At 37.9% G+C, this 25589-nt stretch overlaps 1 protein-coding gene across 2 annotated transcripts in view; it reads left to right on the top strand.

Annotated features, from left to right (window-relative positions):
* Positions 1-12598: 12598 nt before the first annotated feature.
* The window catches only part of LRRN1 (leucine rich repeat neuronal 1), a 33151-nt gene continuing 20160 nt past the window's right edge, over positions 12599-25589 (top strand). Inside the window, exon 1 of one of the 2 annotated variants that reach the window (XM_081951711.1) lies at positions 12599-12983. The gene's annotated coding sequence lies outside the window, so the exon portion shown is untranslated. Of the gene's footprint in view, positions 12984-13373; positions 13522-25589 lie in introns of those variants that run through there. The other variant, XM_081951712.1, reaches the window with a different exon arrangement.

Below are 25589 nucleotides of genomic sequence, written 5' to 3'. Positions count from 1 at the left end.
CATTTATTATGGTCTATATAGGGTTAGTCCTTGTTCAACATTTCAATTTAGATTGCATTATAATAAGCAAAACACACATTGCTTTCTCTTTTAATAGTACTATAACTTGCAGAAGAACAATTTTAACCTTTCCATAACCTTACTATCAAGTAAAGCAGCATCTTTAAAAAAAATTCTCATCCCTTTTCCCCATACCTACACATGGAAAGAGAATAAATGAAGAATTGTGAAAGGTCTTCAAAAGTTTCTTCATTTCTATACTGTACTAGCCTTATTGAAATCAGTTGGTATTTGCAAGTTCAAGTTCAAAACAAACACAATTGCTACACACCAAAACTAATCTAAAATCTCTCTGGCTGAAGATGCTCAAGGGCAATTTTATTAGACCTATGATGATTCTTTTTTATTCTCCCTTTCTCCCATCCCCACTTCTGAAAAGCCACTATATCTACATTCAGAAGAGTAGATAATTAAAATCAGACACAAACAGAAGTCATGTGGAATAGGGCAGGTTTGCAAATCTGTTTGGTTCATGAATATAATATATTGAAGCTGAGATAGCCCCAATCATTTCTAATTTAATTCTTACATTGGAAGTTGAAATAAGAATTCAGAAAAGTGGTGAACAGGCAAATGTCTCTATGAAATCAAGTTTGTCTCCCCTAACTCCTCTCTCCCTTTTATGAATCCTTTAGTTAATTTGAAATATGTGTTACTTTAATTTCAAAAGTATAATATGGGGGAACAGCTCATCTATCCAAAAATGCCAACCTGCTCCTTCTATCCTTCCTTCTGACCATAGAACAATGCAGCCACTCATTTTTTGTCAAAAGTATTTTCATTATCTGAACTATTTTTGGAAGAATAAAGCATTAAATGGCATTTGTGAGAGGAGACCAGAAAGATAGCTACCTGGATTCAGGAGTCTGCCCAAAAATCTTGTTGGGAGGGGGAGACTTGAAGGAATCTGTGGGTGCTTGTCTTCTGAAGAAGCCAACTGTAGTTCTTGGGGTATGGAGCAACTAATGTTGAAACAGCAGTGGCAGACCAGCTTCACAGCACCATAGATGATGCAGACCAGAGGTAGTATTCAGCAGGTTCTGACCAGTTCCGGTAGTGGAAATTTTGAGTAGTTCAGAGAACCGGCAAATACCACCACTGACTAGCCCTGCCCCATCTATTCTGTGCCTCCTGAGTCCCAGCTGATTGGGGGAAAATGGGGATTTTGCCATAACCTTCCCCTGCTGTGCCCAAGCCACACCCACTAAACCATGCCCTGCCCACAAAGCCACACCCACAGAACTGTTAGCAAAAAATTTGAACCCCACCAATGAAGCAGACCTTTTCTAATCTGGTTCCGGGCCCTGACATATAGAAAGACTATATTGATCACTTCGTTAAAAGACCTTTGTTAGGATGAGGATGGACATTCTTCTTTATCCTTTTGGACCACTTGGCAACCTTTGATATCCTTGACCATGGTGTCTTACTGCCTGCAAGGGTTGGGAATTCTGCAGCACTCCTGGAGTTAGTAAGAGTTGGTAAACAGGATCAGTTTGATGGACACTCTCTCTCTCTCTCTCTCTCTCTCTCTCTCTCTCTCTCTCTCTCTCTCTCTCTCTCTCTCTCTCTCTCTCTCTCTCTCTCTCTCTCTCTCTCTCTCTCTCTCTCTCTCTCTCTCCTCCCTCCCTCCCTCCCTCCCTCCCTCCCTCCCTACCTACCTACATACATACATATATATATATATATATATATATATATATATATATAGCACCACAGAGACCAATTCCCTCTCCCCTACTCTTTAAAACTACACAAACTCTCTGGATATGAATAGCCATTGGTTTTATGTCACTACCAGAATGTAAAGGAGATGCTGCTGGCATCCTGTCCTGGTGCCTGGAGATAATGAGTGAGAGGATAGATAGTAGAGAACAGACTGAAACTGTACCAAAGAAACATTGGCTTGTTTTCCACACATCATGGCTCTCTGTTGACAAATTGTTATCTGTGAATAAGCAGGCAATGATGAAGCAGTTTCATGATTTGAGGATTCCTTCTTGTCAGCCCTTCTTAGGCTGGCAAGCTCAGGAAACAAGATCCACTTAAATGTAAAGAAAGATTTTGTATTGTTAATAACACAATCTTGAAAGCTTACCGACTTATATCTAATGTAATTAAAGCAGGGTTACTCTGAGTTTCTTTTTCATATTTTCCCCACTTGCCAGAACTCAAGGTTTTTTTGTGTTGAACAGCTTCCCTTAATTGTCTTGCTGTTCCCTCTATGTTCCCAAGGTAATTGGGGAATGTGGTAAAGGAGTCTTTGTCCAACTTCAGTTGGTGTGTCAATTGCAAACTTACCTGGTGCAAGAGGACCTACCTATTGTGACACACAGTCTCATACACACAGATTAATGTTGTGTATTTTATATGGGCTTACCCTTAAAGTCTAAGAACTTGTAACTGGTCTAGAAGTTGGCAACTACTTACTTACCAACTCATTACACTTGAAGCACATTACACTGATTTTCAAGGTTCTGTTTACCAATATATTTCTCAGTACTGTGTAAGATGCTGATGTTGAGCCATAAAACTTTCTCCCAACAATATTGGTCGGTTCAATTAAACTTGTTTTAAACAGTTCCTAGTGATTCCACACTCCTGGGAGGTGAAGGCCAGAAGACTAACTTGATTTGCTTCTCTGTGATGGCACTAATGCTCAGAAAAAGTGCTTCCCACTAGAGATCAGACTTACTACTTCTCTAATGGCTTTCAAAATCTAGTTAAAAACTAAATTATTTTAGACAGCATTTTCATGATTACTTGTCCTATTTTCATTGCTTTAATTATTTTTTTCCTTTTATTTTTACTGCTATTTATCTGGATATCATAGGTAGATATTCTGTCATTGTTATATTCCTCATGCAGTATAAATTAAATGCTAGGCAGAGAGACAGACTGATTACTTGAGTTGAGTATTCCATCATAAAGAATAACAAGAACTTAAAACAAATCTGATTATTTCCGTTTTCACTCCTTGAACCTCAACAGGACATGTTGTAACAGTCGTCACTCTGGTGCTGCTACATAACCTACAAGAAAAGAAAAGAAATTAACCATTTTAACACTTATTAACCAAAGTTAATACAGAATGAGTTAATATGGAAGACATTTGTGATTTGCACATTAACATTCTAGCTTTGCATCATAAACCCATTGAAACAAGAACTATATTCCCATGAGATCTCGATTAACTATCTACCTCCATGCAAAAAACATTCTATAGAAGTAGTTAGTTTTCCTACATTTTGCCAACTAATATGCAGGATTCTATAGAACATATGGTGCCAATATGTTATTAGTATGTGGTTTACTAGAGACACAGAGTAGAAGCATTTGTGAAAGTAATGCTACGGATAAATCAACTTCATCCATAGCATTATTCATTCAATCAGCTTGCTTTTTTAGGGACAAACCCCACTTATGCATTTCATGCAAGAGAAACTCTATGAATGTATGGTTTGTAGCCAACAACCAGGGTAGGTAACCTTCTCCACACTATGTGAGAATCAGAAGAGCCTGTTTCAATTCCACCAAAATGGAGACATGCTTTAATGTGATGGGACTGATTTTCTCTTGATGTGTTTTGTTGGTAAATAATTTAATATCTGCAACCTATTTGTGTAATCCAGAGTTTACACTTTAGCATGATGTATTTTGCCTCCTCTGTTTAATTAATAGTAGTTACATAAACCGTGATTTAGTATTATGTGGATGTACATCTCTTTGGTCTTGTATTTTATTGTTCTAGTTTTTCTATAATGCAAAGTGTTCAGAGTCATTGGGAGTTGAGTATTATTTAAATCTATATGAAATAAATTTAAGAAGTGTGTACAGCTATCCAACAATTGAGCTACATGAACCAATGGTCTGACACAATTTATGGCAGCTTTCTTATATTCCTCCCAAACCTGTTTTTTTATGTAAGTTTTATGTGAACCATCTCAGATGAAGCCAGACTGCACAGTAAATGTAAAAGTCAAAGTAATTTAAGAGATATATTTTCTTCCTTGAATACACAGATGAGTACTTAGTTCTTTTAAAAATGAATATACAAACCACATTTTCTTCCAGCAATATACATAACAGCTGTTTCCTTTCAATAAACACACACATGCATACGTGTACATACACATGTCCATTATTTTAAATAGGCTTACTTCCCCAGATGCTTAATTGTAGATTCAGACATAACACAAAAATATATTCCAATGCTTATGATAAATCTATGAGGGGGAAGCAATTTGTTGGTACTACATGTCTTTTCCTTTCTAGGCAACACTTAAAAGTCCTATCTTTCAGTTTAAAAAATTGTTTAGGGATCTTACACATCTAATACTTTTTGACAGTAATGTAAAATTTGTTCCAATGAAAAGATTTGATAACTTCTGAAAAGATAAAACCTGGGATGAAAATCTATTCAGGAGAGAGGTTTTTCAGCAGGAAGTTTCACAGGTGATATCCATTTGTACCAATTACATTTTATAGATAGCAACAAAATAATGCCAAGATTGGCTGATGAGATTTCCAGACACATACAGAAGAGAAAACAATATTATGAAAACCAGGGATGGTCAATGTTAAATTTAATCCCATCACAAATTTCAAATCATTTTTATGTTAAATAATTTTCTGGCTCTAAAATAAATGAAAATTAGGGACGTAAAAGCAATATTAACTAAGTTCCAAGAAGCATTAAATCATAATCTTGTTGATTATGAATAGAATTTTTCTGAATCTGATTAAATGAAGGACTATCCCTTAATATTACCAGTGAACTTTTTCCCCTTCTCTAATTGGTTCCTTTAAAAAGTGGATCTTTAAAAATTGATTTCTTTTTTAATTGTTTTTTTCAAAATGCTTCTTTTGGGGATTTTTTTATCTTTCTAATGGCAAAACAACAATGGTTTCTAATAGCTTTATATTTTTCCCTGTTTCTGAAAAATAAAACAAACTCCTTCAAAGACCTCAAAGATTTATATTCAATGGCAAGTACATGCTTAGATTTTAATCCAGCATTTAGCAAGACTCAACAAAAAAAATCCATGTCTAAATTTTAGTAATATCAATAACTCCAACAAACACCTACCAACACTATATGAACTTTTTGAAGTGGAAGAAAAACAAGTGAAGGATTATATGATAAAATGGACTAAAACTTTGAAAACAACATACTGATAGAACAATGGGAAAATATGTGGAAAATGTATTGAAATTTACATTATGTTATAAGGTAAAAAGAAGTTTTATAAAATGATATATTTATCGATCATTTTATAATGATATATGAATAATTTCTCATCAGAGGTGGTATTCAGCCGGTTCATACCAGTTCGCCCAAACGGATGGTAGAAATTTTGCTCAGTTCTGTGAACTGCCATGTTCTTCACGCATGCACATCCCATTGCCTTGCAAGTCTGCAAGGTCAAGTTGGCCACACCCAATCAATCAAATGCCATGCCCACTTAGCCATGTCCACCTAGCCATGCCCACGTAACCATGCCCACCGAACTGGTAGTGAAAAATTTTGAAACCCACCACGATTTCTCATGCTTGTTGGATTTGTAAAAGAGCCAGAAATTTCTGGGTCCAAATACATAAGATAATACAAAGAATTTTAAAAATCAACATTTTCACAGCAGTTATCATATAGAAAAAAGAGTTATGGAACCCTGTTTCTGTATATGATAACCATTGTAAGATTATTATATGCAACATTTTCTAATATCTAGAACAGGGATGTCAAACTCGCGGTCTGAAGGCTGGATGTGTCACGTGCTGGCCATGCCCACCCCCATTTTAGCAAAGGGGGAGAAAGTTGCAATACATCACATGACATGAAATCACAACATTGACACCCCTGACCTAAAACAAAATAATAGCTGATGAAGATGACAAAATTAGTAGATGGCAAAACTGATTTGTTTGATTAGAGAAAGATGAATAACTACATTGATCAATGACTAGAAACTCTTTATGGCCATTTGCCTGAAAAAAAGAGAAAAATGAACTTGTGATTCATGGGTTTAGAAATTAGAAAGTGTGGCTTAGAGAAAGAAGAAAACTTCCTGTCTATGGAGATTGTCAATCATCCTGGTTATGGTTATCCCAAAATGATTTCAAGGAAAAAAACCAAGAAAGTCTAGTTGCCTTTTGGAAAAGCACCTTTGGGAAAATGAAATTTCATGGAACAGTTAAAATATAAATGCATTTACAACTATTGTCAAAAAGTTTGGAAGCTGCTTCATTATCATCTTTACTTTTTTTTTCTATTTCTATTTTTTTATATTTTATGTCTTTTTTACTAACTATCCTTATTTTGTTTCTTTTCTAATACTTCTTTTGTTTTTAATCTCCATAAAAATGTCTTCAATAAAGCTTATAAAGAAAAAAGTAGTATCAGAACTTTGTTTAGAGTATATGGTTTCAGTTCAAAATAGGTTCCTGATAGCTTTATCAACCTCTACTATTTAATTCCAAATTATTGTCTCTATTCCATTTTAGTAAAACAATACTTTTTTTGACCCTAGGATTTAAGGATTTTGCAAAAAAACTGAAAAATGATTTTAAACCATCTCTACTGAAGTCAAAATAATGCATATACAAACATTGATTCAACGAAACAAGCACGATGACACCATGTCTAGAATAAGCAATTGTTGGATGGAGTGATGCCAGAAGGCTTTCTCAAGCTATTTGTGGCTTCAGCTGCTACTTGACACTTGACAACTGTTCATTTGGCTTTTTCTTAGCAAGCCATTAAAATAAATCCCATCCTGCAAAATGGAAAAATCTGGCACAGACATCTTAATTATTTATAATGTATATATAACAACATCTATAAATGGTAGTATATTATTTAGTGCATTCTCTAAATTGTTCTTGAGTCAAGGCTTTTCATATATTATGTGCTTGGCTTGAAAAAACAAGTGGTTCCTTCTATACAGTGAATTGATTTCTTATTCTCCCAAGAATTCATCCTTAGTCAGACATTTATCAGTGCAAAAATCAGAAATGTTATATATGTGAGGCTGAGGCTAATTTGTTTCCCTTCCCCAACTCATCCATCCAGTTTTTTGCACCCTGACCAGAGATCTCAAACTCAAATCATCACAAGTGTCAAAAGATGATTATGTCAAGATTCACACTTTTCACCTACATGTTTCTTTCACTCGCAGCTTGACAATTATCAGGGAGTGGGGTGGATGGAATGCAAGGGTGAGAGAGTGGTATTCAAGCATCCATTGGCACTGTGTGGGAATGCATTGCTGGCATCTTAAGGACACACCGAGCAGATGTCTTGGCACGGCTGGCTGTTTCCCATAACAAAATGAACAGGAGTGATTGGTGGATGTTTTGGACTGTGGCTGGCCTGTAGGGAAAAGAAGGAATTAATTATCCTTGCTTTTTCGCAGGAAACCTAGAGCTGGGTTTGCTTCTTCTGTCCCAATGTGGTTTATTTAGTAAAGTTTTATACTCTTAGTAAAATAATGTCCCAGGAGTTCTTTTTTCTGGTTTCACCAACTGGACAGTTGACAGATTAATTCATTAACCCAAGAATCTAGTACTGAAGTTTTGCATCATCAATACAAAATTCTCTAATGAATCAAAAATAAAATATTATACATAAATGTACACATAAATGTACAATATCCTCTACAAAAATCTTCATGTAAAACATAAAGATAATTTGCATTTTTATGTGCTTTCAAACTACTAGGTTGGCAGCAGCTGGATCAAGTAACGGGAGCTCACTCCATTATGCAGCACTAGGGATTCAAACCGCCGAACTGCTGACCTTTCTGATTGACAAGCTCAGCGTCTTAGCCACTGAGCCACCGTGTCCACAAAACAACGCAACTTAGCCTATGTAGCTGCTGGTATCTTTCATTAGCCAGAACTTCAACATTTGGTTTGATTTGCTGTCTTTGCTCTCCTGGCCTGGTACCATCTAGCAGGGAGAGCATCTTTGATTCTCCCTCTGATTGTAATACTTGATCAGCAATTTTGCTAGCTAATTCTATTTTTTAATTAAGAATTAACTGATCATTTCAAAAATTCTTTTGATTTGGTTCTTGTATAGGTAGGAGATTCAAATGGAACCCAGAACTGATTTTGATTCTTTTGTTTTACCTAATGGGAGAGGTCTCACTCCCATGCAGAATTTTGTGGCACACATTTGTTAATCTGGTTTTAATGGAAATTAAATGAATCTCTTGAAAAGAGCACTAATAAACTTGATATGAACAAGCCATACCTCTAACGAATTGTTACTAATCACATGTCATGTATATATTATAGTATTGTACATCTCTTCACTTTTTGGGTGTGTGTGTGTGTGTGTGTCATTAAATATTCTTGTGAGGATACAGTATTTAAAATATTGAGGATGTTACAATATCTGTAACAAGAAAGGAAGCTTTTCAACTGGTGACCCCAAAATTTTAGGATCATTTGTCACATTTGGAACTTGGAAGCATTCTAGGACTACTTGGACAAAATCATTGCCACACTCACATAAAAAGTTTATGGAGATTCTCAGTCATCCAGGTCATGGTTGTCCCAAGAGTGTTTTTTCAAAAGGCAACTGGATTTTGCTTTTTTTGAAGATGTTTTGCTTTTCATCCAAGAAGCATCTTCAGTTCTGACTTATAAATCCTTCCGTCCTCCACCATTCAGTCAGAACTGAAAAAATAAAACATTCTCAAGGAAAAACAAAGTCCAGTTGCCCTTTGAAAAAGCACCTTTGGGACATATATGAAATGATAAAATCTGTTACCCCAGTTACTGATATATCAAGAGACAGACAAAATACCAGGTTGCAGCTGCAGTTTTATTTTCTATGAATATTAATGGGGTTTAGGGGCATTTTAAATATAGAATATGCCTGAAGTTTGCTTTGCTTTGCAAACACATACAGTTTTCTATTCTTCTTAATTAGAAGACTCTTTAAAAATGAAATTTAGGGTGGAGAGTACGCCATCTACTAAGGAACATATGAATGGATAAACTGTCACTTCTGGGAAGCCTGGATTAAATCTGACTCTCTCTACGTGCCCTCTGCCCTTTAGAAACAACGTATAACCCAGTTCTTTTTAGGTAATAAATTGGATTTCCTGGAGAGCTAACTCTTGCTGACACTAATTGAGGATACCGTTGTTTTCAGTAAGGTTAACTATGTAACTTCACTCAGAGACCTCTGGGTTCCTGCTCTCTCCTGTACATGTCAGAAGATCTTAAACAGATTCATGTTAAAGGGCTGGTAGGATAGGTTCCTGTATTCAACAAAGTCTCTTTTGTCACTACACCGCACAGAATTGGCAAATGAAGGAGCGAATGGAGTAGCAAATTAAAGATATCTGAAGGTTTTTTGGGATATTTTGCTCTAAAGTTCAGTTCTGTGACACTGACAGGAAAGCTATCACACTTGCAACTCTTCATGATAAGGGCCAATCAGGGGTGGAATTCAAAATATTTTACTACTGATTCTGTGGGTGTGGCTTGGTGGGCATAGTAGAGGAAGGATATTGTAAAGTCTCCATTCCCTCCTGATCAGCTGGGACTTGGGAGGCAGAGAATAGATGGGGGCGGGGCCAGTCAGAGGTAATATTTACTGGTTCTCCAAACTACTCAAAATTTCCACTACCGGTTCTCCAGAACTGGTCAGAACCTGCTGAATATCACCTCTGGGGACAATGGTTACTTGATACAGTTCTTGCACCCTTGTAAATTTGCTAGGGGTTTCAGAGCACCTCCATAGATGTTGTTATGCCCTGCACACATATTCTTCAAAAAGTATACAATTATTTGAATATTTGGTATATGTATCTTTTAGCTTTTAGCAATGTATCTCATTTCTTGTTAAACCAAGACAAGGGGGCATTTCATTGTATAACTGAATCTGTATCAAAGGAGTTGGAAGTTAATTTTCTTTTTTTATATACATTACTTAGGGGTTTTTTGTGTCACGTTCTAAAATTTCCTGGTTTGTTCCCTTCTCTCATTTTCTCCTTTTTGTTGTAATTTTGTATTTTCTTTCTTTTTTAAAATTAAACATTTTTAATAAATAAAATGCCATAAATATGACCATATTCGCAAGGATGTATGGTATTTCTCCAATTATTTGAAAGGAACTATATTTAAGTTTTTCTGTTTTTGTTCTTGTAAAGACCAAATTTCCTTCATTCTGCTTTAATGTCAATTAGGATTAATAGTTTTTTATTTGAAGTAATTTAATTTCTGTTCTGCTGAATACTGGTTTCATAGCCCCTAGATGAACTAGGCTTTAACTGTTCGATATTAATCACTGTAAATTTCACAATATAATTTTGATTCGATAAAGCAGGGAAATAAAAAGAAGCACGTATGGGAGAGATCCAGGAAAAAATCCACCACTTAAGTATTAATGTGCTAATGGAAAAATGTATTAGATGAATTCATGCTTGATCAGCAAGTTGTATGCAACGTGGTGCTGAAATTATAAAAAAAATAGGGACTTTTTTTAAAGTGTGGTAAGAGTGTAACAACTTATAATTAAAAGAAAAGGGAAGGAGATGTCTTTCAGTCATCACACTCCCTAAAAGTTGATAGATTCATGAATGTATTTAATTGTATCCCATCTTTATTATTTTTATTACTAATTCAAAGCAGAGAACATATTCAACACTTTCCTCCTCCCATTTTCCCCAAAACTCTGTAAGTTGACTTGAGCTGAGAAAGAATGACTGGCCTGAATTTACCAAGATGGCTTTCATAGCTAAGGCAGGATTAGAACATATGGGCCTCCTGCTTTGTAGCCTGGTGCCTTAACCACTAGACCAAAATGCTCTGGGAAACAGATCTTTCAATGAGCAAGATGTTGCCAATATTTTTTTATTAAATTTATATGCCACCCATCTCACTATCAAAAGCAATTTTGGACTTTTTAAAATTGGTAAGCAAGTCTTGATGCACCAACAGAAGCTTCAATGGAGAATACTTGTTAATGTCTAAATGCTGTGATCAGGTCCATGTGGGAACCAGATGGAACTGAGTCAAGATATTCCTTGCCTGTACCACCAGGAATAAATCTAAAGATTATTCAGGATCAAGGTGTGTTCACAGACTACTCATCTACTCTTCCGCACTAGTGATGAGTATAAAACCTCCTGGATCTAAATCTACCTAAATCTAAATCCATCCAAAGCTAAAGTTCTTTCTTCGATCACCAGAGATAAAACCTTTGGATGAGTAGACCTCTTAAGTGTGGAATTCTCACCCTCTGGTTATCTCCTCCAGGTGCCGTCCACCAGACAATGTCGGGGGGCAGTGTCTAGGAGCAGAGCCTTCTCTGTAGCGGGCCCAGCCCTGTGGAATGACCTTCCCCCGGATATTAGGACTACCTCTGACCTCCGCGCCTTTCGGATAAAGCTCAAGACCCACCTATTCCAAATAGCTGGCCTGGCTCAACCATAGTTCGTTCACTCTGCTCCTGACGGGTTTTTTAATTTTAATTCTGGGGTTTTTAGATTTTACTGTGTTTTAATTGTCTCTATTCATCTGCCTCCCTTCTCCATGTCCATGTATTTGTTTATTGTGTGTGTGTGTTGTCTATTTTATATTTTATGTGTTTTCTTGTACGCCGCCCTTCGGGAGTCCTTCGGGAGAGGGTGCGGCTAAGAAATAAATTTTATTATTATTATTATTATCTTTTAAGTAATTCCCCAGGAACATATTTAAAATCTGTTTATCAAGTATTATTGGTGGTGGGGGTTTTTTTTGTACACTGTACAAATTGTACAGTGGTACCGCAAACTGCGCACTAGTTCCTTGTTCCCTGAAAGAAGAGTTATCCATAAGGCTAACAACCCTCCCCCCAAAAGGACGCCATGCAGCGCCTAATCCTACGCCTTCTCTCATTAAGGTATCAATCTTTTCCCCCTTATCTCGATTTCTATAATAAATAAAATCATTTTAAAGCGACCCACCCAACCCCCAGCCTTCTTCTGGGACCCGGTGCAAAGCGAACGGTTTGAAAATAACCCAAACTCCCTCTCACACGCGCGCGCAGGTTAACGTTAAGCGCGCGTTCTCCCTCGGCCAGCTTTGTTCGCCTTTGTTGCCTCCCTCGCGCATTGTCTGGTTCCAGCACAAAACGAGAGGAACAGCCCCCACCCGGCCCCCTCGTTCAGGCGCCAGGGCCAGAGACCGGGAGGGGGGGGGGAGGTAGCGGGGGAAGGGAGCAAGACGGCTGTTTTCTTTCTTTCTCTTTATTTCCTTCCCTCAGCCCCTCCGTTCCCACAGGCCAAGAGCGGCACCCGGCCCTATTAAGCCAGGCGGCCTCTTCCTCCTTTGTCTCCAGCCCGTTACAGATGGTGTCGGCCTTAAGGGTCTCTGGTGTATTGAGGCGGGAGGAGGGGGTGGGTGGGTGGATGGATGGAGGAGGCGAGGGAGGGGTATAGAAGCCGGAGGGAGGGCAACCAATGGGCGGCCGGCTCGTCAGCTGACTCGCTTTGCTTACACCAGCTGCACGCCGGCTGCGGGCTAAGGCAAAGGGAGCTTTGGAAAGGAGGCGGCAGGAGGCAAAGCGGAGCGGATAAGCAGCGGGAAGAAAGAGAAGAAAAGAAAAGAAGGCGATTAGGGGGGAGAACACTAACCAGCCGCGGCTTTTTCGTGTGGGAATTACAGCGCGTGGAGAAGGAGGAGAGGGCAACGCCTGGCCCGCGCTCCCGCTTTTCTTACCTTTTCGCCAAGCAGTTCAAACTTGATGGAGCCGCAGTGTTAGGCATCTTTCACACCATCCTCTTGCTCCAAGGGTGGTGGCACCTGTACAACCCCCTTTCTCCCTCCCCCCGGGAAGGGAGTATCGCTCTGGGGGGCTCTGCATGGGGAGACCCAAAGAGCGATTTCCCCCTCGTCTGCCGCTCGTGCCCTTCCCCCTTTAGGTAAGTGCTGATTTCTGACCTGATAGCGGGGCAAAAGGGGGAGGCGGCGGGCTGGCCGGCAAGGTGTGTTTGTGTGTGTGGGGGGGGGGAGTTAACGGAGAAGTCCGAAGTGCGATAGAGAGAGTGCAAGAAAAGGGAGCGCGTGGTTGTTCCAGGAGGAGGTGGGCGAGCGAGCGAGGAAGTAAAAAACTGGGAAACGGGGCGGGGGGGGAGAGAAAAAGAGCACGGCACCCTCGATGCAGGTTAGGTGATGGGTTTTCTCCGGGAAGGAGCCGTGCGCGAGTTCCCCGAGGGACGCGAGCGAGATTTGTGTCACCTAAGCAGCAGCTGCTGCTTGTTCTTTGCAAAGGTTTTGTCGGGGGACTCCGCGCTTGGAAGACTTTCGGGAGCGAGGCGAAGGTCCCAAACGCTCCCGAGGCTGACGGTAGAGAGAAGAACGGGGAAGGGCCGGATGAAATGATTCCTTACGAAGAAGCAATAAAGGATCCCCGTCGCCCGTTTACTTCACCGAAGGGGAAATGGAATCGGGGGATGAGAGGTGTGTGTCTGCGGGTTTCAAAGAGTTACTGTCTTCCATCCAGCTGGTGGAGAGTCTAAAGGGAGCTGTTCCTGCCAGCTATAATTTAGTCCGGGCAGACAAAGTGTGGAAAGTTTGCCAGCTAGTGTCCTTTGTGATGGGAGAGAACCAATGGTGGCTCCTTCCTTTCTTTACTATTTTTTCTTTTTCTAAAATTCTGGGGAGCCGGATTCCTGGTCTTGAAGGTTTCAGCCTAAAGACTGATTCCTCCTCCTTTGTGGGGGGAAAAACCCCCATGTGGTCTGCCTATTGTCCTGTTTGCACATTGAACCATTTTATCAATGTCCAAGAAAGTTGTCCAAAAAATTATGAAAGTTGCCTTGGGGTATTATTATATGAGCTGTCCAGGAGGGATGTTTCTGAAGCTCTTTTGGCCACAAAGATTAAAAAAAATGCAGGGAAAGAATTTGTGCAGCAAGATTGCTTTCTAGAAGGTCATGTGGCATGGACTTGACTTTAGTTCTTTCCTTCTCTAAGATGTATTTAGCTTCTGCATTTTGCAACTCTCCTCCTTAATTTGTCCCTTCTGCTTTTTAATGAATTTGCATTAAAAAGCCTAATAAGGTCTACCCAACTGCAGAAGCAGGAGGCTGAACTTTTTGATTCCAATTTAGTCTGGGGAGAGAGACTGGTGTTGCCTGTCCAGAGACCAGCATGTGTGTCTCCATAAATATCTGATTTGCATGCAAATGTGAGTGGACCCTGGCAGATGTCATGCTCATCCATTCACATGGAGGTATTTAAACAGACAAGGAGGCTTCAGTTTAACAATAGACCTTAAGAAAATGGCATAAAGGCTCAGTTTAAGGATTCCCCCCCCCCCACCTTTCTGCTTAGAAATTTATATGGCTTTCTCTCTTTCTACTGTATAGTCTGGGGAATATTATAACTTAACTGATTCCAAGTTGCGTTTAAAGTGCAAAGAGACCCCTTTTAACTTTCCAAATGTGTTGAAATGATCAGGAGTGCTTAGGAGGAGATGAAGATAACATCTGCCTATGAACTTGCATGCTTATAGTGTTAATGCAGAAACAAAAACCTGGAAGTCAAGTGCGAGATTTCTCAAAGTGAGGACTTTAGGCCTTTCACAAGATCACTTCGGAAGGCAAAGTTGAGGAAGAGGCCTCCATATTGAAAAAGAATCTAGTTCCAAGGAAAGCTTTTTCATTTTAGCTGAACAAAATTCTAATTATTCAAAAGAAGACAAGAACTTAGTAAAAATATAGCTAAGTGTATATTTTATTTTGGGCTGACCAAACTTTCAATCTTCATTTTCCAGTTCTTCCTTTTCTTTTGAACAATATTATCATTGTACAACCAATTCTTTCCTTGATAAATGAAGTAAGCAGAACATATATTTATTTGCAAAACTATTTCTAGCCAATATGATGCACTGCAAAATTTTAATGTAGTGTTGTCTATGCATTATTTATAGAATGTATTTAACACTTTTTCAAAGTAATTTTTACACAAGTATTTGTGTTGTTTTTTAATACTGTGAGACACTTTTACCTTTGTCCTGAATACATTTTCTGTTTCATTCTAGTGGTTTTTGTATGATCCCTCTTTCACTTATGTTCAAGATACTGACCCCAAATAAAAGATATAAGAAGCAATCTTTCTTATATCCAAACCAGTTAAGACAATATCCTAAAAGGTCACTTTTTAATGATGACCTTTAAAAAAAAGTTTATTTAGGGAGTTTATTTATTTAAAATTAAGGGAGAGTTTAAAGCTTTCCTTCATGATTCCTAGACATGTGTTTGTGTATGGTCTGCATATTTCACCGTTTGATATTGTTCAGCCCTGTTAGATAAAACCATGCAGTCTGGGCTGCAAGTGAATGTGGATGTATATGCCTCCTTGCACACAAGGCACCAGTTGCTGCCTCTTTTGTTGAGCTGTACAGCTAAAATAAAAGACCCTATTTACCAAGAAAGCAGTTAACCCTTCTAGTCCATGGCCGTATTGAAGAAGTCTACACAAAGAACTGGGGAAGGGGGACCATTGTCTTAGTCATGACATTGTTGTGTGGAAAAGCACAACAGATGTTGTCTGCTTTTTTTTACATGTTTGAGGGATGCTGAAGTCCTTCTGCCTAGGAATGTATCTCAGTTGAAGTCAATGAGTGTTTCTTCTGAGTATTGAATGACTTATGTCCCACTTTGTTATGAAAGTGAGCATTCAAGGTGTCTAATGGGATGCAAAAAGTTTTAAAACCCTATAACATTAATAAATGGGTCATTAAAGTCAATTACAAATCAAAAGTCTACCGAAAGAATCGAGACACACAGATGGTCTCTGTGCTCAGTGATCTCCTTTTTTGTGACAGACTTAGCCAACCGTTAATTCTCCAAGTCCAGATTTGCCCTCCAGCTTTCCTCTTACATTCCTTTTAGATCAGCATTTCCCAGCTTGATGGCCTTCAGGTATTCTACACATCATGTAGCCTCAAATAATATGACCAGCATTCAGGCATGGCAGGAGTTCTAGTTAAAAAAACATATGGAAAATTGGGAAAATCTTTCTAGAAATAAATGTTTGAATCTGTGGCACCTTATTTGAAGGTCGATTTTCCTCTCCTAATTAGACCGTAATCATAGAGTTGGTTACAGTGACCTAGTACCTTTATTTTACTCTTTTTATAATAAGTATACAATACAATAGATGTCCAGAAATCTTTCCTTTAGTTGCTAATGGTGTTAGTTCATGGCACATTTTTGCTAGTATACTTGTTCATTGCTGTGTTGGTAGTTAATGTTTTTTTGCCAGAAACAATGAAGTTTGTACAGGAATGGAGTTTCAGTAACAGAATGCTTTTAACTCCTGACTATTGAAATGAGGCAAGTTCTTCATGAAAATGGGATGATAAATTCCATGTAATCTGATAGTGAAAGTATGTGCTTTATTATTGGCTTCATAAATTATAAAGGAGCACTGCAATTTAATATAGTATAAAAGTCATAAATTGTTTATCTTCTATTCTGAGTTTCCTAAAGTTGAAAGAAGTGGTCGAAGTAGTCATAGCTAAAGTTTCATATCATCATAAAAAATCCTTTTTTGGGAATAATGTAAATAAACGAGGAAGATAATTGATTTATTTGACTAGCTTTCTGTAATGCATCATAAGGAGATATCAATATTGCTTTGGCTAAATATATAGTATCCAGTCCAATAGAAAATTTGGTTTGTTTTCTATACTTGACTTAAGCATAGCTGAAATTAGGGGGGGGGGGGAAATCTACATTTCTATTTTGCACAGTATTAACAATAGGAAATTCCCTATCCTTTTAATTACTTGAATCCTAGAAATTATTAGAAAAACTATGTAATTTGTGGCTGTGGAAGGTTTCTAACAATATGGCTTTTATTGTTAAGCATCTATCCATCCATCCATCCATCCAATTTATAAACTACCCATCTTCCTCAGAGTTTAATTTTCTTAAACTTTAATAGGCACAATTAATTTATAACAAAGGAAGAGAAAATGTGAGCTGGGTGCAAACTTCCACCCAAACTTTCATTCATATTCAATTAGAAAATACCGTAGATACCACATAAACAGAAGTAAAGGCAATTAATATTTTGAATAAATGTTGCCTCCACTGCTGCTTTAATTTACATATTTTTGAAGACCTTTAGTTAAGAAAAAAACAAGTTGTAAATTTAAGACTGAGGTTATACCAGTTTATTCATTTATTTCTTGGAATTATATCTCACCTTTCCTTAAAGACTTTGGGGTGAAATACACAGTCCTCCATGTTTATCCCCCCCCCCCCCCCAACAACTTTGTGGTAGATTGAGCTAAGAAATAGATTGGTTTGAAGTCATCCAGTAAGCTTTGTAGCTAAGGATTGATTTGAACCTGTGTTTTCCAGTCCAACATTTTTACTACTATTCTACACTGGTGCATTCATAGATATCATTCTTTCTGGCAAGCATGTGATCCCCACAGCTGTCCTTTCATTTGTGTATAAAACAGGAACATTGGTGTCATTTGTAGGTTACCATAGTTACATGAACAATATATGTGTGATGCTTCATCCATCCAAGCTAAAAAGGTTTTTCTGCGAGTGAAAAATTATACAAAGCAAGGGGGGAAATTAGATGAAAGGTAGCTATAAACCACATATCTCAACTTTCTTCCTTTTTTACTTATTTTTCATAATCTCATTGTGCTTTTTTCAGTTCAGTAAAAGTTAATTGCAACCAACCATCTAATTAAGCACTTTATCCAAAAGGCTGTTGTATGTTTCCAGGAACTTGCCACTGCTTGATAGATTAACGTCCCTGACCATTTAATTCAATATCTCATCAGTTGATGGGCAAATTTTGCAAAATTCTTGGTTTTAATTTGTAACTTTACTATGTGGCTATAAGTAGATTGCCAATATAAAAATATAGCTGTCTTATACAGGTAGGCCTTGACTTATAACAGTTCATTTACTGACTGTTCAAAGTTGCAACGGTATTGAAAAAAGTGACTTATGACAGTTTTTCATACAACCGTTACAGCATCCCTATGGTCACATAATCAAAATTCAGATGCTTGGCCACTGATCCATATTTATGATGGTTGCAGAGTCCTGGGGTCATGGGATCCCCTTTTGCAACCTTCTGACAAGCAAAGTCAATAGGAAAGATTCACTTAACCATGTTATTAAACATAATAAATGCAGTGATTCACTTAACAACTGTGGCAAGTAAAGTTGTAAAATGGGGAAAACCTCACTTAACAAATGTTTCACGTAGCAACATAAATTTTAGGGCTGAGTTGTGGTTGTAACCTGAGGACTGTAGTGGCATTGTGAAAAAAATTGAATCAAACATAAACTTTTCCATTTTAAAAACTTAGGTAAATAAGAATGGTTTCTTGTTACTTGCATCTGAAAATGGGAAAGAGGAAAGAAAACATAAGATTAGGAAGATTATTTGAAATGTTACCTAGTAAATATATAAAGAGAGAATCAATTTTTGAATTCAGAATGGTAGGAAAAACTTTCCTAACGATTTCCTTTTCTGTGCTATCATTAAAGATATAAAACTGGTTGAATTGATTAAAAAGCAAACTGAACCACATTACAGTACAAGATGTTGTCATGCTATTATACTGCTAATATCCCTGGGATTTTGAAGTAATTAGTTGTTTAGTTTCCTTAATGCTAGCTAATGAAACAATCAGAACATTAACTTTTATATTTCGTAATGTGAAATTATCTAGTAGATATCTGCTTGTTGTGAAGTTTAAACTTGTGCTACTGAGTTTTTGCTCCATTTGCTGAATTAATTTTAATTTGGAATGAAATAATAGATGAGAGATAAAAATGTCAGTAAGATTAATGGATAAATCTGAAACGGCATTGAAATATTGGAAATTTTATTTAACTAATTGCTTTAGAACAGGTTTGCAAATGCAGCCATGATGGAAAACCAATGCCAATTAAGGCTATTTTATCTTTTCAGTGAATGAAGCCATTCAGACAAACTTTTGGGCAAAACCCTCAAGCCCCACAAGGCAAGTCTGCAGGGAGTAGTTTACTACTACTTTTGAACTAAATGGAAGAATATATAAACAGACATCCATAAAATCCTTATAGTCAAAAGGTTCATGGTATAAATCATTTATTCATAATCTTCATTACTAAAGTGTATCACTATGCCCATTTTTTTCTGTTAAAAGGCACAAATGAATAGCAATTGTTAGATTATAATTCAATGGAACAGTAAGATGCATAACATATTGGGATCACTAATCAGTTTAGCAATAGCACTTAGACTTATAGCCTGCTTCATAGTGCTTTACAGCCCTTTCTAAATGGCTTACAGAGTCAGCAGATTGCCCCCAACAAGCTGAATCCTCATTTCACTGACCTCGGAAGGATGGAAGGCTGAGACAATCGGCTGAGACAATCTTGATCCAACCTGCATTACTACATTCTAACCACTGAGCCACCACGCAGTGTGATCTGATTCAGTAAAATAATTCATATTTTACATGGTTTTTTAATTGAACATATTATACCACGGATTATTAAGAACGGTTATACATTACAATAAATCAAAACTATTGTTAAAGCAGAATAATAACTATTGTAAACACTTAAAATCGGGAATATAAAGTCTGATTTAAAAGTTATGACTTGGAACTTTAAAAAGTCAGTAAAGAGGGTAATGTTCTGAACGTTAGTGGGTGCATTCTAAAATCGGGAATTGCAACATAGACAGCTTATTGTGACATGAGCCCAGGGCCATGATGGCAAACCTATGGCACCCATGCCAGAGGTATCACGCAGAGCCCACTCTGTGGGCACGTGCACTGCTGCCAGCTGCTCTTTCTGATCTTTGCACATGCCGGAGGCCCGGAAACCCAAAGAACAGCAGGTCTTCAGGTTTCCAGCACTCCAGCACGCGCGAAGACCAGCTGGCCGGTGCGAATGTGCATGCCAGAAACCTAAAGGCCAGGTGGCATGCGCACTGGCCAGCTGGTCTTTCAGCTTCCAGGACTTTGGGCAGGCATGCAAGTTCCAGTTTGGGCACTTGGTGCCGAAAAGGTTTGCCATCACTGGCCTTGGGCAACTATAGGTGAACTGGTTTAGATTACCTCAAGGGTACATGTAAGTAATATAGTCCCTTGTGAAGATGAGCAGTTTAAAAATGAGATAGGTAGGTAGGTAGATAATGATGAATGGATGATGATAGGTAGATACCGAGATGCACAGATAGATACAGAGAAACGCAGATAGATAGATTGGGGGAGGGGCAGGCTTCCTTTTCTTTATATTAGGGTTACATTCTCTTTAAAAAAGAATTGGTTAAAAGCAAATCCAGATAAGGTGAGACCTTGAAAGAATGGAAGAAAGAGGATGACAGAGTGGAGTGTCAGATTTGGTAATTCCAGCTCCATTTACATGTATTTCATAAATTTTACAGCTCTAGTCTTGAGTACTACATTATCCAAGTACTCTTGGTCAAAAACAATCAGTTGCAAAATACTGAATTCACATAAAGCAAAAGTGTGTAAACCAAGGGAAAGACTTACAAAAAAAGTATCCTCTCAGGCTTAATTCAAATTGGCAGTCTACCCAATGCTTTTAGCACTGGTATAATATGGTGTCTATGAATTCTTCTAAAGATCAATCTGAAATGTATTAATGGAAGTTTGGAACGGAATTAATGGCATAAAAGCAGCCTCTATCCCATAGCCCATTATGAAGTTGGCTTAACATGGTCAAGTTAACTTGTTACTTTCAAAAGCAACCATTCTTTTGTCAACCAGGGAACATTAAAGACTGGACTAAAATTGTCTGGCTCCAAGGGATGTAATGCAGATTTCTGTAGAAGTAGTCTGATAACTGTCTTCTTTAAACAAAGTACCTTCATCTTTCTCTGAAAAGCATTGATGATGTCAAAATTAATTAAGATATCTTTCATAGCTTAAAAACTAGAAGTTGCAAGTTACATTTGGATGAATTCGGAGGAGAGGGATTATAATATTCTTTTCTATGTTTGCAAATGCCAAAAACTGAAACTGCTCTTAACTAACTGTATAAGAAGCATTATCAGATAACCCCCATAAACTAATTCTGCATCAATGGGATGATCCAAACTGGTTCTTATGCAAGTAAGTTTATTCAAAGCCACATGCAAAAAGTGTTTAAAAATAAGCTTCTAAGAGTTCAGTAATTACATTTGGGGAAAAGAAATGAGGACATTAGTCCTCATGGCACAAAATTACTCAACAGAGCATGCTGAGTTTAGAATATGCTAAAGAAAACTTTTTTGCAGCAGCAGACTTTAATACATTAGAAACTTCATAGTGAGATTTATGCAGAGCCATCTTGGAATTAAGTCTTTCTCCGTATCTCTATCGATCTATTTCATACTTCAACTTCCAAATTCAGTATAAAGATCTTTGAAGTAGATCACAGAAGTCACCTACAAGTCTTATTGACAGCCCTACCAAGTTCTCTATTTTCGGTTCCAAGTAGAACATCAGCGATTAGTAAGACCAACCACAACGACATTCCAAGACATCTAAGTCATGTATTATGGTTTTAGTATACCATCATATTATTACCCTTTCAAGAAATCTGACAATCTATTCATGATTGTGGGGGAGAGATTTGAGATGTCCCTGTCCCTTGAAAACCAGAAGAAATTAAACATATAGTCTACATTGTGTTTTAGTTGTGTATCAAAAGAGAGAGATGCACAAAAGAAAGATGATTCTTAAGTTAAGGTGGTTAGAGAATCGTGCAGATTTCTACAAAAGGCCAAACTCTCAAGAAAAGGACAGAGCCTGGGTAAGAACACACATTTATATTACTCTGAATAATGATTACTAATTTAAATTAACTGCCTGTAAAATAAGGTACCCGTGTACAAAATTAATTAGTCCCCATCTGCATAGTTCAGGCTTGCATACACAAACCATTCTCACATATGCATATGCAAAGGGAACTACATACAGAATCTATCCCTCCTTTTTGGCAGAAATTGCAGAAGGAAGGGAGGAAAAAGAATGGCTCAGATAGGCAAAGGAAAGCAGTAACTAAGGAAAGGGAGAGAAGGTAAAGTGAAACATTGCAAAGAGGTTCCCATAAATCCACCAAACAATGATTCCAAAGCATCTAATCTTCAGACTTGTCTTCAGAGGCATTCCTGCTTTGCAGCAAGGATCGTATAGCCATTTGTATTACATAGTACAGGTAGTCCTCAAGTTACAATTGATTTAGTGATTCTTCAAAGTTACAACGATGCTGGAAAAAAGCGACTTATGGCTGTTTTTATAAGTATAAGTATAATCTTTATTGTCATTGTACTTAAATACAACAAAATTGGTTTTCACGCTTTAAGTCTTAAGACTCCCGCAGCCGTCATGTGATCAAAATTCAGACACTTGGCAACTGACTCATATTTATGACGTTGCAGTGTCCCAGAGTTATGTGATCACCTTTCGTGATCTGATGAGCAAAGTCAATGGGAAAGCTAGACTCACTTAACAGCTGTGGTTATTAACTTAACATCTGCAGTGATTCACTGCAGTGACAGTTGTAGCAAGATAGGTTGTAAAATGCAGCAAAACTCATTTGACAATTGTCTTGTTTAGGAACAAATTTTGGGCTCAGTTGTGGGCATATGTCAAAGACTACCTGTATTATTTTGTTTTCAAAGTTTCTCCTTACGTGACATGCTCCTTCCCAATTCCCAAGTAACAGAATGGAACTTTTTCTTCCTAAACATGACTTATGATTACTAGAAATTCTTAGCCTCTTCCAAATTAGTCACAAAATAGGTATCAAAATTCCTCAGCACCTACAACTCAGAGTATTCAGTTTTTGTCTCAATTTTTTTAATGTATTTATATTCTGCCTTAACTATTTTTATAAATAGCTCCGGGTGGCAAACCACACAACGCACTCCTTACTACTCTGTTTCCCTCTTAATAATAATCCTATGAAGTGAGTTGGACTGAGAGAGACTTTTTGGCTCGAAGTTAACCTAGCTGGCTTTCATGCCTAAAGCGAGACTTTAGAACCTCAGTGGTGCCAGTCATAGGTATCACCTTCTTCTTACTAAACCTGCCATTTATACTTTTGGTAACATAGGCTATAGGTGTCAGATTCTGTTTCATGCACTTGCTTCTCATGGACTGTCTTAGTTTTTTTTCCCATTTGTTATAGTGGAGCAACAATATTAAATTGCCTTTATACTTAATTATAATAGCTGAACTGATTTTTGTAGTTATTGGCCAATTGACCCAACCTGTTCAACATTGTGGAGAGTTTCTATTGTATATAAACCAGGGGAAAAAAATAATGATCATTTTTCAGAATTCATTTTGCAGTTTCGATTGCTCTTTCAGCCATTAAGGTTGTGGTTAGTTGATTGTAACAAAAACTGTTATATTTCTTCACAAACTGGGAAAACATATTGCATAAATTATAGTACAAATTTGAGACATCTGCAGCTGGCGGGCCATTGTGGGGTCTGAAAATGATACAAGATTTATTTCTCAGAGGGAGGGAGTCCTTTGCAGCTATATATTTATATCATTATAATTTGCAGGTGATTGTTCTGTCTCTTTTATAAGGTCTTGCAACACAATGGTTGTTATTATGTTTTATTTATTTACAAGATTTATATGACTGCCCATATAAACTCTGGGCAGCTCACACCAACATTAAGAATATAAAATAATAAAACAAACATACCCCCCAAAAGGATGCGGTGGGTCAGTGGCTAAGACACTGAGCTTGTCGATCAGAAAGGTCAGCAGTTAGGTGGTTCGAATCCCTAGTGCCGCGTAATGGACTGAGCTCCCATTACTTGTCCCAGCTTCTGCCAACCTAGCAGTTCAAAAGCATGTAAAAATGCAAGTAGAAAAATAGGAACCACCTTTGGTGGGATGGTAGCAGTGCTCCATGTGCCTTTGGCGTTTAGTCATGTCGGCCACATGACCACGGAGACATCTTTGGATAGTGCTGGCTCTTCGGCTTTGAAACGGAGATGAGCACCGCCACCTAGAGTCGGGAACGACTAGCACATATGTGCGAAGGGAACCTTTATCTTTACCTACCCCCCAAAATGTGGCCCTAAACCAACAATCCCCTTTACATAAACCTGAGAACCAATTTCATTGATTCATTCCAATTTCACCTGTAACCCAGTTGAGGGAAGAACTAGCTTTTTAAGGCCTTCTGAAAGACCAAGGGGGGCATGACAGTTATCAGGGTTGAGGATGTTTCACCTGGCAGGAGCCATTATTTTAAGATATACTTCTTAGGTTCGCCTAGATGTTAACATTTAAGAGAAATGTCCTAGAATATGCCCATCTTGTCTGACCTAATGGAATGGACAGATACCATCAGGGATAGGTGGCTCAGCAAGTAACCTGGCTCCACATCAAGATGCTTTAAAGTCAGCATCTTGAATAGCCCCCAGAAATACTGAACAGTGGTGCATTATGGACAATCCAAGGCCCCCAGCCCCAATGGCCATGCTGCTACACTTTGGAAATTATCAGAATAACAGAGTTGGAAGGAAGCTTGGAGGTCTTCGAGTCAAATCCGCTGCTCCAGCAGGAAATCCTATGCCAGGGGTGTCCAAACTTCGGAACTTTAAGACTTGTGGACTTCAACTCCCAGAATTCCCCAGCCAGCTGGGGAATTCTGGGAGTTGAAGTCCACAAGTCTTAAAAGTTCCCAAGTTTGGACACCCCTGTCCTATGCCATTTCAGACAAATAGTTGTCCAATCTTTTCTTTAAAACCTCCAGTGTTGGAGCACCCACAACTTCTGCAGGCAATGTGTTCCACTGATTAATAATTTTCAGAACATTTCTCTTCAGTTCTAGGTTGGTTCTCTCCATTAATTTCCCTTACGGGCTTTGACACAACTGGAAAAAATAGGTCTATTTCTATGAAGGAATAATATGTTTAGGAAGCAAAATAGTTATGTCAGGCTGTACATTTACAAGCTGTATCAGTTTGAAAATGTTAGATTCAAGGAAATGAAAAGCCTCATACGTTTCATGAAATCTTGAAGTATATTTCATAATTCTGAACAAGAAGTACAATTTCATCTGGATATTTTCAATGTATACTTTGACAATATGCATTCACCAGCTCTTTTACCTGTATCTGGGAACATTTGTTTGCCTTATCTGTATTTTGGGAAGAAACTTTTGACATCTTATTTAATGCCTATCCAAATTGCTAAAATATATGTCAGGATTCTACCCTGTATAGACATTCTAAGAACTACTTGCATGTCAAAAGAGTTTTTCCAGAGACTCCTCTATTTTGAATACAAAGGTCTAAGACAGGGGTGTCCAAACTTTTTGCAAGGAGGACCAGATTTGGTGAGGTGAAAATGTGTGGGGCCATCCATTCAGCCTCACATTCTTTGAATCATTAACATTAAATGCAAATGAACTATTTTATGAAAGACTAAACAAATAACTCCAGCGGGGAGAAGAGGCTGCGGGCCGCTCAAAATTTAAAAACGGGCCGCAATTGGTCCCCAGGCC

This window comes from Natrix helvetica (genome assembly GCF_964273705.1).
Source record: "Natrix helvetica genome assembly, chromosome: 1".
In the NCBI taxonomy this organism is placed as follows: Eukaryota; Metazoa; Chordata; class Lepidosauria; order Squamata; family Natricidae; genus Natrix; species Natrix helvetica.
This window is presented reverse-complemented; position numbering and strand designations above follow the sequence as displayed.